Here is a 14946-nt window from a genome sequence, read left to right as displayed (position 1 = left end):
CTAACATATTCCTTTGTGCATTGAAGAGGAAACAAACCGCATATGCTGTTGCATTGCAATGCATCAAGAATTGTTTTAGTGCATTGCATGCATTGCAATGCATCAAGAACTGTTTTAATGCATTGCATACAATTATGGTGTGAATAGAAGAATTTAATATATGTGCTGTTGCATTGCAAAGTGTAAGTTATGCACTGTTTCCTTGCATTTTATACAAGAACGTATATAGTCCTCGAGCATTGAACACATAACACAAAATAAGTTGTGTTGCGAAGAATGAACTCATCCGTTACGCATTGAAGAGATAACAAATAACGTGCATTGCAGTAACTTAAACCGTTGTGCAATGAAGAGATAACATGACAGGTGCTCGTTGCACAGCGTTGCATAAAACTACTAACTCTTTCCTTTGTGTATTGAAGAGAAAACATACCACATGCTGTTGCATTGCAATGCATCAAGAACTGTTTTAGTGCATTGCATACAATTACGCTGTGAATAGAAGAATTTAATATAACATATATGTTTGTTGCATTGCAAACTGCAAGTTATGCAGTTACATGTGTATTGCATTACAGTAAGTTTTTCCGTTGTGCAATGACGAGATAACACGACAGGTGCTTGTTGCACTACGTTGCATACAAAAACTATTTTTTTCCTTCGTGCATTGAAGAGAAAACAAACCACATATGCTGTTGCATTGCAATGCATCAAGAACTGTTTTAGTTACAGTTTTTTACAGACGCTAGGACACATTTCTCAATACTTAGGTTACTTTTGCAAAACTCTTCACACAGTTCTCCTAACCAACTTTCATCTTGGCAAAGCAGTTCATTTCACATTCAAAATGCACTACAACTACCAAAACACTGTATTCAGGTCTCAAATCAACTTATTCTTTCAGAACACTAGCAAAGGTTGACAGCCGACAAACACACTTTGTCACCCACAAAACAATGACCTGAAAAACACTAACAACATGTAGCATTATACAATGTTTTCTTATGTAAAACAAGGACACATCTCTGTTTATAATTCACTGCAATATATGTTACTGGAATGAATCAGACATGATGCAGAATTTGTCAATTTTTTATGTCGTTTATTTATTTTTATATTTTTTTATAATTCCAAAATACAAGAATTTGTATACACACCATCCACTGATACAGATACAATTCAATTGTTTTTATAGCATTTAATTTTAAGATTTAAAATATATTTTATTAAAATATTACTGTAGGAATGTAGCAAATTGCTGTCTTATTCAGTTTTGTATTATGTTATTGTTTTGAACATAAGTTTAACAGTTTTGAAAACAGTATGTAAGCATGTGCAAATTGGCCTGTACGTACAAAGAGTTTTGGCAGTTGTTGTGTCTGAGTGAGAAAAGAATTCATGAAATTTGAGAGATGTAGTCATTGAATGCATTTTGTGTCAAAGCAATGATAATTGATCCTCAGTTTAGCCCACATAGACTTCTGTTGTGCTCACTGTGTGAAGAGTTTTGCAAAAGTGACCTAAGTATTGAGAAATGTGTCCTAGCGTCTGTAAAAAACTGTAATTGCATACAATAGTTAACTTATTACGTTGTGAATAGAAGAATTTACAGTATTTCACAATTGCTAAAACACATTTCTTGAAACCATCACTCATTTTCTCAAAACATTAAACACAAATCCAATCTTCAAACTAATTTCACAAAACCTCTGACTCTTATGGCAAAATCAAACAAAGCTTTCAGATCATACACACATTAAGCAAAATATAAACACATACAGATCATTCATTAGACACTACATTAAAAAACGTCTCGGGTTACGAGTGTAACCCCTGTTCCCTGAGTAAGGGAACGAGACGCTACGTCAATGACGTGATGGGAACCTTCTGCATTTTGTGTTCGTGAAGCACCTCTGTATCCAACCAATGAGAAGATGTGACGTCAGAGGCGGGTGACGTCACGGACCAGGAAACTATAAAGCATACCCAAAAGCAGAGAACGCCAGCTTCTGGAATATGTCTGAAGCAAGCGCTCCAGGTATGAGGGAGGTACGGCAACGTGACGTAGCGTCTCGTTCCCTTACTCAGGGAACAGGGGTTACACTCGTAACCCGAGACGTTCCCTTTCGTGGGAACTATCGACGCTACGTCAATGACGTGATGGGAACGCTGTCCCAACTACGCCGTATCTTCAAGTGCCTGGCTGCTATCTTGCAAGACCAAGGAACCTGGAGTAGAACTTATATTAAGATTATAAAATCTGATGAAAGTGTGCTGGGATGACCATCCAGCTGCACCACATATGTCGTCCAGTGACACTCCTGACAAAAGAGCTTTAGAAGCGGCCATACCTCTTGTAGAATGAGCTCTAACGGCTAAGGGACATGGCTGTCCCACTGCTTTATATGCAAGTGAGATGGCCTCGACCACCCACTTGCTCATCCTCTGCTTGAATGCTGGGCCCCCCTTCTAGGGGACCCGTAACATACAAATAATTGATCTGTTTTTCTCCACAGGGCAGCTCTGTGGGTGTAGGCATCCAGCGCCCTCACAGGGCAAAGCAGATTACGTTTTTCCTGATCCTGATTTTCAAATGGAGGAGGACAGAAAGCCTCCAGTACAATGGGACCTGGGACTCTAGTGGGGACCTTTGGCACATAGCCCGGTCTAGTATGTAAGAAAGCCTTGATCATACCAGGCGCAAATTCCAAACATGATGGAGCGACTGACAGCGCTTGCAAATCACCAATCCTTTTCAAGGAAGAAATTGCTAACAGAAAGACTGTTTTTAGTGTTAGAAATTTATCTGACACTTCTTCTATTGGCTCGAAGGGAGCCTCAGCTAACCCTTGGAGCACAATAGATAAGTCCCAGGTCGGAGCTTTTGTGCGCACCGAAGGCCTCAACCTCAGTGCACCACGGAGGAAGCGTATAACTAGGGGGTCTCGACCCACCGAGGAGCCCCCTACAGGATTATGATAAGCCGAGATGGCTGCGATATATACCTTCAATGTTGAAGGGGTTAAGCCTTCTGAAAACTTTTCCTGAAGGAATTGTAGCACACAGCTAATAGGAGAGTGGACAGGGTCCGTATTACACTGGCCACACCATGTGGCGAACAGTTTCCATTTATACATATACAGCTTCCTCGTGGAGGGAGCTCTGGAGTGAAGGATGGTCTCCACAACCTCGGTTGGGAGACCAGATTCTATGAGCCTTGCCCCCTCAGAGGCCAGGCCCATAGTTTCCACATTTCCGGGCGGGGATGGAGAATCGTGCCGCCCGCTTGTGACAGGAGATCCTGTCTGAGAGGAAGCTCCATAGGAGAGCCGTGAAGGAGAGATATTAGGTCCGCAAACCATATTCTTGTCGGCCAGTAAGGGGCCACCAGTATTAGGTCGGCCCTCTCCTGGCGAACCTTCTCCAGAACTCCCGGGAGCAATGAGACTGGGGGGAATGCATACAGACGTAGCCTCGGCCACGTCTGTAGCATAGCATCTAGCCCTAGAGGCGCTGGGTGCTCCAGAGAGTACCACAGAGGGCACTGAGTTGACTCCTCTGTGGCAAATAGATCGACTTGAGCTCGACCGTAGACTTTCCATATCAACTCCGCCACCTCGGTGTGGAGTTTCCATTCCCCCGGCCTCGCGCCCTGCCTCGACAGAGCGTCTGCTCCCACATTCAACCGCCCCGGAATATACGCTGCTTTCAATGAAAGGAGTTTTCCCTGGGCCCACAGGAGGATGCGGCTGACCAGATTGCATAGCAGGCGAGACCGCAAACCCCCTTGGTGGTTGATATATGAGACCACCGTGGTGTTGTCCGTGCGGACCAACACATGGTGTCCCCTCAGGTCTGGGAGGAAGTGTTTTAGTGCTAGAAACACCGCCATCATCTCCAGCCGATTTATGTGCCAGGAGAGCTGATGGTCCTCCCAGAGACCCTGAGCTGAGCGACCACTCATGATCGCCCCCCAGCCCGTGAGGGAAGCATCTGTCGTTAGCATTACACGACGACGAGGAGTTCCCAACACGGGTCCTTGGGACAGGAACCAAGGCTTTTTCCACATGACCAGAGCACGAAGGCATCGCCGCGTGACCTTGATCATACGAAAAGGATTTCCCCTCGGGGAAAACCCCTTGGTCCTGAGCCACCACTGTAAGGGTCTCATGTGCAGAAGGCCAAAAGTAACAACGTTGGACGCAGCTGCCATCAGACCCAACAGTCTCTGAAACTGTTTTACAGTGAGTGACTGGCCTAACTTCACCCCGTTCACGGCCCCGAGAATGGAACTCACACGAGCAGGGGTCAATTGCGCCTGCATCGTGGTGGAATCCCAGATTACACCCAGATAATTTGCAACCTGACTCGGGACCAGCACACTCTTTTTGGCATTGAGCCTCAACCCAAGCTTCTTCATGTGTGACAGAACAACATCTCGATGTTGAACTGCTAGACGCTCTGTTTGAGCTAGTATCAACCAATCGTCGATATAGTTCAATACGCGGATGCCCTGGAGTCTCAACGGAGCCAGCGCTGCATCCACGCACTTCGTGAACGTGCGGGGTGATAGAGATAGGCCGAAAGGAAGGACCCTGTATTGGTAAGCTTCGCCCCTGAAAGCAAACCTGAGGAACTTCCTGTGAGAAGGATGGATGGATACATGAAAATAAGCGTCTTTCAGATCTATTGCCACAAACCAGTCCTCGGACCTGATCTGTGGGATAATCTGTTTGAGTGTGAGCATTTTGAACTTCAACTTTTTTACAGATCGATTTAACACACATAAATCTATGATCGGACGCAACCCTCCATCCTTCTTTGGAACAATGAAGTAGCGGCTGTAAAAGCCTGACATTTTGCTGGGAGGAGGAACCCTCTCTATAGCTCCTTTTTGCAAAAGCGTCGTAACTTCTTGTTCCATCACCAGAGACTGCTCTGGGGCTACCACTGTGTGGAGAACCCCATTGAACTTGGGCGGTCGAGAACCGAACTGAATTCTGTAACCCTGTTGTATCATGAGCAGCACCCATTTTGAAATGTTCGGGAGACGTTTCCATTCTTCCATATATTCTACTAAGGGAACCAGTCTCTCGAGACTGGTCTCTGGTGTTTTTTGAGCACTTGGCTCGGCGCACCGGCAGACAAACGAATCGAGCGCTGACCGATCCCCCTCGGAGGATTGGTGGAGACCGCTGCGCCCTGACGCACACTGGGTGGCAGGGTTGGCAGGACGGCCTCCTGAGGGCACCGGGGTAGAACGGGCGCCCGAGATGATAACTGAATTACCCCGGAGGGGACTGCCCTCAAAGGTCCCAAATGACTGGCGTCAGGACCTTTTCTTGGAAGCCTTCCGGGAGATAATGACGGTCCTCAGATCCGCCCTACCCCCAGAAGGCTTCGCCTGTGCTGACCGCCCCGGTCCCCAAGCTTTCTGCGGGGGAGCCCGGGTGGCCACACTGGCTTTCTGCTGCGCCCTGTGCTCCGAGGAGCTGGCTATCGGCCGAGACTGCTCCCGCCCAGCAGTCTCGGGGGGATGAGAGCGACGGGGGAGAAGCCTTTGAAACGCCGCTGACTGTTTGCGTGTCTCCTGGAACCTGTCGACGACAGATGTCACTGCGTCGCCGAACAGGCCAGCAGGAGACAGCGGCGCGTCCATCAGGACGTTTTTATCCTTCTCTTTTATATCGGATAAATTAAGCCATAGATGCCTCTCCGTGGCCACCAGGGCTGCCATAGAACGGCCGATTGATTTGGCCATCTCCTTGGTGGCCCGGAGAGCTAGATCTGTCGCCTTTCTGAGTTCATGTATGGCTTCAAATGATGCTTCCCCGCTCTCATCTATTTCCCCCAGCAGGTCGGCTTGGTAAGCCTGCAAGATAGACATTGTATGCAGGCATGCCGCCACCTGACCTGCCGCCGAATAAGCCTTGCCCACTAAGCTGGAGGTTGTTTTTAATGGCTTAGTGGGCAACGTCGGGGTCTTAAGGGATGACGCAGACTCGGGAGAGAGATAGCTGGCGAGCGTCTCTTCCACCCGAGGCATCGTCCCATAGCCGTGGTGTTTCAGCCCCATGATGTTACTGTATAATGACGTTTGGGGGCTGTAAACACGGTATTGTACTGGTCTCTTCCACGACCTCGACACCTCGGTGTGGAGGTCGGGAAAGAACGGCAGACCCCGACGCTGGGGTAGTGACCGTGCTGGAAGAAATCTTTCATCGAGTTTGCTCTTAGGCTGAATTTCACTTTTCTCTGCGGGCCAGTCTATTTTTAACTTTTCAACTGCCCGGGTCACTACCTCCAAAAGCTCCTCGTACGCTGGAGATGAGGATGGCGGTCCCTCATCTCCTTCTCCGACACCCTCCACATCAACCTCCTCGGAGGAAGATATGTTGAGTGCCGGTATCTCTCTCCGGGGGGAAGAAACCGCAGCGCGTGCTTCCGCCACCAGAGGAGAGACACTGGGTCTAGCAGGTAAGGGGAGCGATAGGGCAGAGCCCGTCTCTCCCCCTCTGCTAAATCCATTTGTGAACCCCACGAGTGCAGCCTTCGCCGTGCCTCAGCAGCAGCGGGACCGGACCCGCGGGGAACACTCGCCGCGGCGCCCTCCTCAAAGAGCGCCCGGCGTGAACGCAGCACTCTGAGAGTGAGCCTCTCGCAATGTACACAGACAGCTCCCTCGAGAGCTGCCTGTGCATGCTCAACTCCCAGGCATTTTACACACATTTCATGTGTATCCCCGTCCGTAATGAAGCGCGGACAGGGAGGAGCACACTTTGTAAATTTCTGCTGCTTTTCCGCCATTTATATATATATTTGTCTTATTTTGTGTTATGAAACTCTTGTCCTCGGACGAAGAGATCAGTGTGTGCAATGTGTGCAGAGACAAACAACAGTAAATAAGACAGACAAGATACAGATAGCGCTTGCTGAAGACAACAGAAGCTGGCGTTCTCTGCTTTTGGGTATGCTTTATAGTTTCCTGGTCCGTGACGTCACCCGCCTCTGACGTCACGTCTTCTCATTGGTTGGATACAGAGGTGCTTCACGAACACAAAATGCAGAAGGTTCCCATCACGTCATTGACGTAGCGTCGATAGTTCCCACGAAAGGGAACGGAAAACACAACATCCAGAACATGAGGTTACAGAAAAAAAAGTATATTGTAACTCAGTAAACACATTTTGCCATTACATAAAATGTATAGAAATCACAAGTAATGTGAATTTAAAGTATACTGTATGTACTGCAAGTACAGTATTATATTCAATATTATATATTATTGAATGTCTGTATATACAGTACTTACATACTGCAAACATACAGCAGTCTAAATGCAAATGACTAAAAGGTCAAAGAAAACTCTGTATGAAAAGCATGACACAGTACACACACACACACACACACACAAAATAAAGTTCAGAGTCAGTGAGAGATTCATTCTGCTTCAGCATCACGTCTTCATGTTGGGTCCGGCCTAAATCAAGTCAAGTCACCTTTATTTCAATTGCAATTTATACTACACAGATACTAGTCTAGTCTAGTCTAGTATAGTATAGTCAGAGCCATAGAGAGACAGAGTTGCGACAACGGAAGTTCAAAACGCTTGATCGTCACGTGATTCGTGTAGCCTTCAGATAGTTCCAGGAAGTGCTTCGGCGGCAATTCAAAATGATAGGGTTAGAGAGACAGAACCGTGCTTTTTGGTAATTTGTAGTCAATAAATGCATCGGTTTACAATATTTATGTAATACACCGACATGTGAATGTAGTATGTGTATGTAGTTACAGCAATGTTGTTTTTAAAAGCTGCTAATATTTGAGGATTAGTGTTGTCAACCAGCGTTGCCTGCCTTGTTAACATATTTCTGGCTAACATTACCTTGTTTAAAGATCGCGTTGCAGTTGTTTTTAAGTATTTTTATGTTTTTAAACTTGTTTGTTAGTTAAGGGCAATTATGTCATGTTCACTATGGTTTCACAGGGACAGGAGACCTGCAGGTGACAGGTGATTGCCTTTAAAAACCCATTGCAAATAAGTGAAATGTAAAATTTAATTAAGTGAAATTTAATTACAGTATTTCACAATTGCTAAAACACTAAACCCCATTCTCTGAACCCAGTGCTCAGTGGCCTAAACCCATTTGTCGAATCAGTCACTTTGTAGGCAAAACCTTAAACAAGTTCAGGTAGTTAAGACACTGTTTGCAAATCTCATCCACTCTTTTTGCAAAACTCTAAACACATTCTTACTCACTAAAACACATTTTGCACTGTGTTGCAAAATGGTAAATACATGTGGCAAAAGTTAAACACAACTACAACACAGTTGTCATCCTTTAAACACAATGACTCAAAATTATTCACACTTATTTCTAATGAAGTGATCAAATCAACTGTATAAAATATAGGTCAGTTCAGAGTGCACAGGTGACACAGGTGCTGAATGATGATACCAACAATAGATGGAAACAATCTGAAAAGTAGAGGAGGAAGAGTATGTGTAAGAGGATGATGAGGAGAAAGAGCAAGGGGTGTGGAGACAAGGCTGTCAAGGCTGGATCCGGCACAGGTTTTTCCCTTTGCCTGGCAAGAAATGACATGCCTGTGATGTGGAAAATGTCCTCAACAATATTCAATAATATTCAACAATATTATTGATCTGACAGTACTGACATTATAGGATGAGAACTGAACTAAGCTAGCCTAGATGATGACATCACTGTTTTCTGCAGAACTGCTTTATAGAGGAAAATAATTACAGTAATTTACATAATAATTTGATGATCTTTAAACAATGTAAGTGAATCAACACTGAACTGACTTCAGCTGAACAATGACACTATTTTCTTTTAGAGCTGTACAGCCAAAATGAACCCTCTTTGCATTACTGATCACCATGTACCTGTTATCACTGTAAAGCTGCTTTGACTATACTATACTCAGAGCCATATAGAGAGAGAGTTGCGACAACTCCATAGACTCCAATGGAACGGTTTTTTACAGCAATGGTGGCTCGTGGAGCCTCTCAATAGTTCCCGGAAGTAGCAGCCGCGCCGTAGAGTTACAGCAGAACAGACCGCTTCTGATGTACTTTTAAAAGGTAAGCCGTTTAAATTATAAGATTTTATATTATCAGTACATCTGAATCAAATTAACTTGTGTATTAAAACATGCTAGCTGATATTGCTCACTAAAAGAATAGTTTCAAGGGATGTTATCAGATAGTAGATTAGATAATAGATTAAAACAGCTTATTCATCGTTGTGTAATTAGAGAAAAAGGCTTCTAAACGTAGTTAAATATAACTTTGGGGCTTGTGGTGGGTGAAAGTGGTAAAATGAGAATATCCTTATTCCTTATTAATTGTACAACCCAGGTGAAAAAATACTATAATAAACAGTATAGTGTTTTTGAACCATACTATAGTGAATTGTAGTATACTGTATATATTATAGTATTTACAACATGTTGTTAATGAATGCTACAGCATACTGCAGTATAGTGAACTGATAAACTGTAATAAATACTGTAGTATACTTTAGTTTTTTTACTACAGTATACTGTAGTGTATATTGTAGTATAATATACCCTAAAGTTGTAGAGAACTTAGTACAGTATTGGGTAACGTAATTTGTTTATATTACTATAGTTGTTATATTATCACAGCAACTATAGAATTACCAATTAATTCAAGTACTTTACTATAGTATGGTTCAAAAACACTATGGTATTTACTATAAATTACTATAGTATTTTTTTTACCTGGGAATAAAGAAAAAAAAAATCCTTATTTTAGAATTTATATTTGAGAATGTATACATTGTGATTCTGTTGACTGTCTATTATGTGTCAGCTCAGCTGATTTTTGGATTGATGGGGAGAGGGAAGTTTATATGTGAGATTAAAAAAACAATGCTTAAAAGCAGCAAAAAAAAAAAAATTATATGTATATATATATATATATATATATATATATATATATATATATATATATATATATATAGGCTAAATGGGAAATCATACTAAATACCAAAACTGTATATTATATACTACAACTGTATTTAATTTCTCCCATTTTGTTTCCTTTTATCTTGCTTTCCATACAAGCACAAAGGGGATTCAGATCCTGAAGACTCCATGCAATGATGCTGCACCCTCACCGTCTCTGCTCCTTGGATTTTGCAAGCTTTTCCTTGCTCCTTATTTTATAAACCTTTAATAAACATAAACGTTGTGTTGTTTTTTGTTAAAAAAAAGGGCAGATACTACGGTGGCCCAGTAGTGCACAACACAACGAAATTAAAAAAGCAAACATAAGTTCACAACACAACGAAATCGAGACACAACACAACAGAATCGAGCCACAACACAACGGAATAAAGCCACAACACAACGAAATCGAGCCACAACACAACGGAATAAAGCCACAACACAACGGAATCAAGCCACAACACAACGGAAATGCTCCCGACCACTAGGGGGCTCTCAGAGCTCGGTAAAGTTAGTTTTCCTTGCCACTGTTCTATAGAGTCGGCAGTAATATCAATACCACGATTAGTTTAAACAGTATGTAACCACTGCATATCGACATGAAATATTAATTCAATATCACCTACGTGCAAAATAGCTTCATATTTAGGCCTATACTTGTGAATGATTTGACGCGCTACCACGGCGCATGATGAAGGGAACGTCTGCCAATCCCACTAAGTGGTTAAAACGTATAATTTGTATTCATTAAAATTACTTTTAACATTTAAAAACAGACATATTCAAATTCCAAAGCTTGTCAGTCTTACCAACAGGAACTAACAACCTTTGGAATTTGAACATGTCTGTTTTTAAATGTTAAAAGTAATTTTAATGAATACAAATTATACGTTTTAACCACTTGGTGGAATTGGTGGATGTTCCCTTTATCATGCGCCGTGGTATCGCGTCAAATCATTCACAAGTATAAATATGAAGCTATTGTGAACGTAGTTGATTTTTAATTAATATACCATGTCGATATACAATGCTTACATACTTAAAACTAATCATGGTATTGATATCTTTGTAAAACTGTCGACTTTATAGAACAGTGGCAAGGAATAGTAATATTACCTAGCTCTGAGAGCCCCCAAGTGGTCGGGAGCATTTCCGTTGTGTTGTGGCTTGATTCCGTTGTGTTGTGGTTTAATTCCGTTGTGTTGTGGCTTTATTTCGTTGTGTTGTGGCTTGATTCCGTTGTGTTGTGGCTTGATTCCGTTGTGTTGTGGCTTGATTCCGTTGTGTTGTGGTTTAATTCCGTTGTGTTGTGGCTTATTCCGTTGTGTTGTGGCTTATTCCGTTGTGTTGTGGCTTTATTTCGTTGTGTTGTGGCTTGTTTCCGTTGTGTTGTGAACTTATGTTTGCTTTTTTAATTTCGTTGTGTTGTGCACTACTGGGCCACCGTAAGATACACCTGTATATAATTAACACACAACTTGGCACACAATCTTTAGTTCTATTTAGATTGCTCCTGCTGACTTGAACATAACTTTCTCCTTTCTGTGACAGTGGGGAAACCATGCATTCATACTGCTTTCTCTGAACAACTGCATAATCCTAATGCAGCACTGCAAACCATAGCAGAGACTACAAGAACATTTAGGAAAGGACAGACGAAGTGCTTGACATGCAGCTTATTATAAATTTATAAATCCATTGCACTAAATCAAGTGCAAACGTCAATGTGTGTGTATAATCATGTTTTATTTTAGAATTGAATATATTGTGTATGAATATATATAGTAATACGTGAATGGGGTTCATAAGAATTGTTAACATTAAGATTATAGTTTTTCTCGATTGCTTAAACACTATAACCAGGCTTTTGAACTAAAATTTCAAAACCATAACGCCATTTATCAAAAAGCACACCCATTTCCCTAAACTATAAACACTATTCCCCTGTTTTGACACATGAATCAGATTTGTTGAACCGTCACTGCAAAACTCTAGACACAAATCCCTTAATTTCTCATTACCTTAGACCATGTTGTCATTTAGAAAGCACTAGCGTTCAATATTGTTCACTCAAGTCAGCATAGCTTGAGCTCAATTAGCTCACAGTTAGCACACAGTTACCCATGTGGTACACACTAAGAGTCAAAATTTATCACACACCAATCAGAACCTTCAATAGAGAGATAAAAGAGCCCGAGTCAGTTCATTCAGTTTTGGAACAATGAATCCAGAGAGACGTGATTGAGAAGGTCAAGGACAACAGAGAGGAGGAGGAGGAGGATGAGCAAGAGCAGAGGAAGAGGACAAGGATGAGGATGAGGGGCAAGGAGACAAGGAGTCTCAGATGAAATTCTTTCCACTAGTTGACCATGTCCTTGTCTATGGTATAACTATGAGGGAGGATGAGTTCAGCTAAACTTAAGTTGCTTCACCCTTGCCTCGATCATAAGAACCTTCAGGAAGGAAAACAGGCAGGTGTACCTCACTCTACTGTGCATCTGTACACATGCATCAAATTGCCTTATCTTTATCTGTATGAGATAAAGTTTCTGTCTGCTTCCATTTAGTAAAAAAAAGCATGTATTACAGTAATCAGTACTTCTGTTTTTGTAGGACACAGAGACGATGGAATGGAAGAAACCTGACTAGACATTTCAGCTGATGCGTGCCAGGGGTGGATCAGGCATGCAAGAGGATCCCCCCCCCCCCCGCTGCCTGGATAGGACCAGTGCAGCCTGTGATGTTGACGAGATTCTCTGACCTGTCCCAGAGCAAAGATGTGATGCTGGGGCAGAATATTTTTGTTGTTGTTTGTTGTATTGTACTGTACAGTACATTAAAGAACACGTGTTCATCATGTGAAAAGTAACTTGAGGGAGACAAACACAAGCAACACAACTTATTACTGTTTATGGTTTTTGTAGTATTGTTTTGAATTTATTTCACCAATGTGTAAGACTATGTTGTAGTGTGTGTGTTTCTGAGGGCTTGTGTGTGATGTCTGAGGGCAAACTTTGGTTTTTCAGCGAGAGTGAATAGTTTTGAGTGTAGAGCTTCATTTTGACCTGAAAATAGGATGTTTGGGGAATCGGGTGAGACGTTATGGATTTGTGTTTACTGTTTTGAGAAAATGAGGCATAGTTTAAAGAAATGTGTTTAAGCAATCGAGAAAAACTGTAACATACGCTGTGAATATAAGAAATTAATATAAAATATCTGTTGCATTGCAAGTTATGCACTGTTTCCTTACATTATATACAATAACTAATGTATTCTTTCTGCATTGAAGAGCTAACACAAAAAACGTTGTGTTGCGATGAATTTACTAATTTATTGAACTGATGTAACTTAAACCGTTGTGCATTGCAGAGATAACGTGCATTCCATTGTAGTAACTTAATCCGTATTGCAGTGAAGAGATAACACGACAGGTGCTTGTTGCACAGCGTTGCATACAAGAACCAACTCTTTCATTTGTGCTTTTCTGAAGAGAAAACAAATCACATATGCTGTTGAATTGCGATGAATCAAGAACTGTTTCAGTGAATTGCAAACAATATTTAACTTATGTTGTCCCTAGAAGAAAAACAAAACAGGTACTTTTTGCGCTGTGTTGCATACAAGAACTTTCCTTTTTGCATCGAAGAGAAAACAAATCACATATGCTGTTGCATTGCAATGAATCAAGAGCTGTTTCAATACATTGCATACAATAGTTAACTATGAATAGATAAAATTAATATAAAATATATGCGGCTGCATTGCAGCTTGTAAGTTATGCACTGTTTCCCCTTTACCCTAAGAACTAATGCATTCCTCCTGCATTGAAAATATAACACAAAAGACGTTGTGTTTCGATGAATTAACTAATTCATCCGTTATGCAGAGATAACACATAACACATACATTGAATTGCAGTAACTTAATCGGTTTTGCAGTGAAGAGATAACACGACTGGTGCTTGTTGCACTGCATTGCATAGAAGTAACTATTCCCTTTGGGCACTGAAGAGAAAACTAATCACATATATGGTGTTGCGATGAAAGAACTATCTCTTCCGTTATGCTCTGAGATATAACACATAACACATTGCATCGCATAACATTATGTTTTGCAGAGAAGAGATAACACGACAGGTGATTGTCGCACAGCGTTGCATACAAGAACTAACTATTTCCTTTGTACATTGAAGAAAAAACAAATTACATATGTTGTTGCAATGCAATGCATAAAGAACTGTTTCAGAGCATTGCAAACAATAGTTAACTTATTACAGTTTTTTACGATTGCTTAAGCACAATTTTGAAAACAGGGCCCGGTTTGTCAAAACACTACACACAATTAACACAACCCTACACCAAAGTAGCACAACACTTCAGATCATTTGCAAAATGAAACACTTCATTCAAAACTTTACATTAATTTAACAAAACCCAACTTTGACACCGTATGGAACACACATGGTTCATACATTCTGATTCTGTTTGATTCATTTACACACTGCTGTGCTCAATCTTAAACTCTTGTAACTTTTATACTTTTCTAATTATATAGTCTGGGTTTGAGATATTGTTAGAGTAAAGTACATGAATATATATATATATATAAAAACACAAGATCAGTACTGCACATTGATGAAAATAATTATTTCTCACCATATTGTAAAACCATTCAATACATCAATGCCTTTCCAAAGGTTATATTTTGCACTGAAAATTAGAACATATTCTAAATATAATATATTACACGAACAAAAATATTTTTGGAGACAAAACACCAAAGCATCATCTCTTGGCCTAGCTGGATCTGGCCATAGCGCTTCATCCACATCTCAGGCGATGTCCTTTCACGCAAGACAGCGAGGGAAGAATCTTCTTGAAAGGTGAATCCATCCTTGCACAGATCCTGCATCAGTTCGGTCAGGCCTTCTCCATGGCTTGAATGGGGCAT

The 14946-nt window shown here is 41.6% G+C and overlaps 1 long non-coding RNA gene across 1 annotated transcript; it reads left to right on the top strand.

Annotated features, from left to right (window-relative positions):
* The first annotated feature begins 8853 nt into the window (after positions 1–8853).
* LOC125248133 lies at positions 8854–10235 on the top strand. The gene is made up of 2 exons (XR_007180247.1): positions 8854–9106; positions 10114–10235. It is a non-coding gene; the product is annotated as an uncharacterized LOC125248133 (long non-coding RNA).
* The last annotated feature ends 4711 nt before the right edge of the window (positions 10236–14946 follow it).

This window comes from Megalobrama amblycephala, linkage group LG16 (genome assembly GCF_018812025.1).
Source record: "Megalobrama amblycephala isolate DHTTF-2021 linkage group LG16, ASM1881202v1, whole genome shotgun sequence".
Lineage (NCBI taxonomy): Eukaryota > Metazoa > Chordata > Actinopteri > Cypriniformes > Xenocyprididae > Megalobrama > Megalobrama amblycephala.
Note: the sequence above shows the minus strand (reverse complement) of the source record. Positions and strands in the feature narration are given on the sequence as shown.